Source organism: Gossypium raimondii, chromosome 7, assembly GCF_025698545.1.
Source record: "Gossypium raimondii isolate GPD5lz chromosome 7, ASM2569854v1, whole genome shotgun sequence".
Taxonomy (NCBI): domain Eukaryota; kingdom Viridiplantae; phylum Streptophyta; class Magnoliopsida; order Malvales; family Malvaceae; genus Gossypium; species Gossypium raimondii.
In genome coordinates this window covers 25,778,766-25,784,765 of record NC_068571.1, presented here as the reverse complement: position 1 = coordinate 25,784,765, position 6,000 = coordinate 25,778,766, and positions in this window count along the sequence as shown.

Genomic DNA, 6,000 nt, shown 5'->3' with positions numbered 1-6,000 from the left:
TTATCTATGTTAATAGTTTTATGAATCAATTACAGTTTTGATATCTATTCGTAGATATTTTATACAAAACAATATCAGAAGTTTAGAGTTTGTTATCACGAATCGCAGTCTTACTACAGTTTTCAGTTTCGCTATTGTTTTCAGTATACATTACCTACAGTACAGTGTACTACCTATAGTAGTTTCAGAATATGCTACTCATATTTTTAAAAACTTATCAGAGTTTTTAGAACACTTATAAAATCGGCGTCGGAGACTCGGTGTGCCACATACTCAGATAAAAATATTTCAAACCATTTAAAAATCATCTCTTTAAAACCAAGCTTTAAAACCCAAATCCACAGCCGAGTTTTGCAACCTAGCTTTGATATCGCTTAATGTAACACCCCAAACCCGGCCTAGATGTTATGGTCAATCTGATGATGTCACATGGAAAGGGATTTGAATATAAGATTGTCGAGTTTAAAAATCATTACAGTAAGTTAGCTTTTATTTAATTCGAAAAAAAAACTAGTTGATTTGCTTTAAAACTTGTCTCTTAGCAGAAGCTTTTGTAACCAATTAATTTAGGAAAAATCGTTTCTATTTACGAAAAACCTTAGTTTTTAGAAAAAGCCGTGTTTTGTGGAGTTGCAGTTTTTAAAAAAATCCATAAAAAATAGTATAAAGTCCCAACTTTAAATCCAACCAGTCCATAGTCTAGAAGATACATCAAAAACCAAAAATAAGTAATAAATTCTAGGTATTAATGGAAAAAAGTCTAAAATTTACGTGTAACACCCCAAACCCAGCCTAGGAGTTATGGCCGAATCTGGCTGTGTCACATTGAGGTGTTTAGCATAAAACTTGTTATCATTGAAATCTTTAAAATCAATTAATCATTTTGTTATTAAACGGTGATTCCAAAACGGGTTGTTCGTTTTCAAGCGTGCATCATTAAAAGCTAATCAGTTACTTATAAATCAAAGGCTAAAAAAAATGAAAGCTGATGCGGTTGTGTGGCCATCATGGAGCCCCTCGCAGCACCGATTCGCTTACAACTAGGGATTACCTGTACAGTTAAACAAAGGAGTGAGTTTACAAAAACTCAGTGTGTAATCCTCTAACAAATAAACAGTCAATTAAACAATAGATAAATGCAGTTTGGGCCTGAGCCCGTTACAATAATAGTCTAGTTCAGTGTGGGCCTAAGCCCTTTTCCGTAACAGTAAACGATTGGGCTTGAGCTCATCACAATGCCAGTAATCAGTAGGGCCTTCGCCCAATTTCAGTAATAGTATTAGTGGGCCTTGGCCCATAATAGTAACATATATCAGTCATGCAGTGAACAGTATGTAATATCATTAATCGATGTAGTAACGATACAAAATCATTAATCAGTGCAGATATGTAGTTAGAAATCCTACCCAATCTAGCCTCTACACACCACCCCATCCTGCCAAACACACCATGCGGGGATAAAATCGACCCACCCAGCCAGACACACCAAGATTAGCATCGGTTGCGACACTAAACAGTATTGCAGCAAAGTTGCCAGCAAAATAAACGGCATATAGCCATCACTAGGTCCACAGTCGTCTTGGGCGACCAGTGCAACCTTATCAGTACGGTACACTTCCTCTAAATATAACAACCCATCCCCATGCAATATATCGTGACCTAATATCATACTCGTATGCAAAATGTCATGCTCAATCATAGTCATACATATCATAGAGCAAATCAATCATACATAACATAAGGCCATAACAGTCATTTTATCTCCTAGGGGTATAACAATCATTTTACCCTATGGGGGTATTTCAGTCATTTTACCCTATGGGGGTATTTTAGTCATTTTCCCTATGGGGGTATTTCGGTTATTTTACCCTATTGGGGTATTTTGGTCATTTTACCTTATGGGGGTATTTCGATCATTTTACCCTATAGGGGTATTTTTGTTATTTTACCCTATGGGGTTATTTCGGCCATTTTACCCTATGAGGGTATTTTGATCATTTTACCTTATTGGGGTATTTCGATCATTTTACCCTATAGGGGTATTTTGGTCATTTTACCTATTTTGGGGTCTTGATGTAGATACCGACCTCTTGAAAGGTCCGCATCGCCTCGAGCGACTCAGGTAACCTAAATGGTCATAACAGTGTAAATAGGCCCAAGACCCATTACTCGGCCCAAGTGGGCCAGATGCTCGTGCGGCCCGTTTAGCCCAGATTTCGCCATGGCTATAAGATTTACATAGGCCAGTCCAATATTTGCCACAAATTGTAGATTTCATCCGTGTGGGGCTCACAAGCCCATTGAGCCCATACGACCCATTTCGGCCCAATGTGGCCCATTACGGCCTAAGCCCATAAAAATGCTCATTGAGGCCTCCACAGTGTATCACCCATGATTCGTGGGTTTGGCTTACCACAAAAGCGATCGCACGCTCGTGTGGTCTCAAACTTCAGATTTTTGGCTTTTCGGCTTTTGCCGTTCTACAGTTACAGTGGGGTGTTTACACACCTGATGCGATTTGCAGATTGCCTTCATTCTGAACACTCTTATTCCGAAAATTAATAATCATCGCGCCTTTGGTTCCCAGGTAATGTGCCAATCAACCTCGACCAGCACCTACACAAAAGCCACCATCTTTATATTAGACTCATACTTGACAAACCATCTCAATTGTACCCCACTTACCACTCAATACTGTTTCTCAAAGAGTAACATATGACTCCTTATCATACCATAACCACTTACCAACAACGATAAAACAGATTGCAAACTAGAGATGTAGCGTGCAAAGAACCGAGAATTGGGATTAATCTATCAGTATTTAGCCAATGGAGAGCACTTGAGGGAGAGGAAGAGAAAAACCGTGCGGTCCCAATTGATCAACGAACCCTTGCTAAAGCCGAGAGCTATTCGGCAGAGCTTAAAAAAAGAAGAAAGGAGAATTGAATAGGAGAGAAAACTGAAAAGAAAAATGGTGAGGGAGGAAAGAAGCTGTATTCGGCCAAGGTTGAAAGAAAAGGAATGAAACCCGAATTCTAACTCTCACCAAATCGGCAACAATCCCAAATCCAAAAAATCCCTCCTCCAATTCGGCTACACACTCTCCATCCACTTCCTATCCCTTAATTTTCTACCATTATCTCTCCACAACAACAACCTCCCCAAATCTCAATATTCTCTCCTCAAATCTCTCCAAATATCCCTCATCAATTCTCTCTATGACCAGTTCAAACTCCATTTAGCAATACTTCAATCCAACTCTACCACCCACATGAATTAGGCAGCAAAATAAATACTCCTTTTTTGATGCGCCACCACTCGAACATTAGACCCCATGTACACTCCACACGCCCCTTATCACTAGACCAACAACTCCTTTGTATCATATTTTAACCACATTAATTTAAGAACCTACTATCTAGATCCAAAGATTTTATTCATTTACAATAAAAATTTTAGATAAGTCAAGGCTTGAACCCCTGGCTTCTTAGACACTTCGAAACACTCCTAAATCACTTAACCACTGAAGCAGACGTTCATTTATGTCACTTTCTTGCACAACTAAATATTTATGTGCAGTCTTCTAACTGTTCCTTTATTCAAAACCTATTTCTTCTAGGCCCAAAATTTGGGGTGTTACATTACGTGTGGCCACCGTCGAGTCCTCTGTTGCATTGACCTGTCAAGTCTGGGGATTACCTGTACAGATTAAATAGAGAAATGGTGAGTTTTCGCAAACTCATCCCTACACACCATGTGGGGATTAAATCAGCCCACCCATCCCTACAGGCCATGCTGTACTGAAATGCGACACATAATCAGAATATTGCAGCTGAGCTGCCAGATAACAGGCTTAATAGCCTTTCAGACACTTCCTCCAAATATTATCAACCCACCCCGATGAAAAGCAACAGACAAAATATATCATGCCATTATGTAATTAATAGTACATACATTCAGATATCATAAGTCATACTCAGTATAGAAATCAGATAGACAGATAACACATATAGGGGTTTAAGTAAAGCTTACCGACCCTACAGTAGGTCCACAATCGACTTGGACGACCCGTGCAACCTTACAGAACTTTTCAGAAAAGTAGGCTCACACGCCCATGTGGTCCACTCGGCCCAAATTGGCCTTGGCCATGTGATCCATTTTTAATGTAACCCGTGATTGTTAATTATTCATATATGTTTTCAATATTTAGTTATATGTTCCCTCAAATCTATCTACTTGAGTCACTGTTACTAAATTACTTATATCTTGAGCTACAGAATTCTGAATTAAGATTTGCTTGATGTCTTTGAAACTAAACTCAAATACCTTTCTACCATAAAATTTTCAAAAGTTTTGGTTCAGCCAATAAGTACAGTAAAATCTTCAAACTTATCCCTATTCTATTGTTTGACAGCTTCGTCCCTTCTTTGCTAAAAATTAATTATCTCTTAGTACAAATTTTGATGATGTTTCCATTTGTTTCTATTGAAAATAGACTCATTAATAATTTAAACATGTAAATTTTAACCCCTAATTATTTTTCTCCAATTTTTGATGATTTTCCAAATTCAGAACAAGGGAACACGAATTCAATCTGTCTTATCTCACAAAGTTTATTATACCTCATGATTTACAATTCCATTACTTACACCGTTTCTTCTATGAGAAACTACGCTGAATAAGATTTAATTCCATATTTTTTTCATCTTCTAATTTGATTTCCACAATTTATGACAATTTTTGAATTTTAGCCTACTGCTATTGTCCAAACAGCAAGCAATTTCGACTTTTCGTTGAATCCATTTTTTTTGCATTTCGGGTACACACCTGGTTTTGTTTGATGCTAAAACAGTCCTCGAGCACTCCAAAGCCTATAGTCAAGATACTCAACATCAATTTAACGGATTTAAAAGCGAATTGGCAACCAAGAATGAACAGAAACCCAACTTACCACCAATGATAACCCTCCATTTAACTATTGTTAAGACGAGAACACTGAATTCACAAGTCCGAGCCTCCCTCTACGCCCAAATCGTAGGGAAGAAATATTACCACTTCAGTTGTTAAGAGATTCATGAAAAAAACAAAGATAAACACTTACCGAAACTAAGCGAGCACTAACCGCGTGCGAAAAAGAAAGAAAATAAATGGATTAGGGAAAAATGGAGAAGAAGAAAAGGAAGAGAAATATGGAAAAACTTAGAGAATTTCAGCAAGAGGAGAGGGAGAAGAATAAACGACAGATTTTTTTTTTGAAAATGGAGTCAAAATTCAATTATGGGGAAAAAAATAAAATCCCGATAACCCCAAAAATCCCTTAATCTTCTCCCCTAATTCCCATTACACATCCACTACTCAGACCTATTACACAACTCTATCTTGAAATCTGAGCAAAAATAATACCCTTGCCTACATAGGGATTCGAACACAAGACATCCACTAGAATAACACACCATTTAACCACCAGACCAGCAAGCCCATTCTAATGTAATTTACCCAACAATCAAATAAAAGCCTATTAAATAAGAGTAAGGCCTAATTCATTCAAAATACCAAAATTTGCCCAAGCGAAGGCTTGAACTTGAGAACTCCCAAACACTCCAAGAACACATAACCACTAAAGCTGACAGATATTTGTGTCATATTTTCATAATAACGAAATTAGAAATTTTGGGGCGTTAAAAATAATCAGCTAATTCACAATCAATTATCAATGTATAAAAATTTTGTAATTTATTTAATTTAATCCCTAAAACCGAGACTAACCTAACTTTCAATTTATAGCTCTGAATTGAAATATGATTTCACTATTACTCATTAGGGGCCTCTTATTTATTATTTCTATATTCAATTTTAAAATTTATTCAGTTTGGTCCCTAATGTACGAAACTATTAATTATGCTTTACAATTTAGTCCTTTTCACATCTAAGCTTAAATCCTATCGATTTAACAACTAAAAGTTTAAGAAATCAACAATGACAACTTTCTAAAGCTTTAAC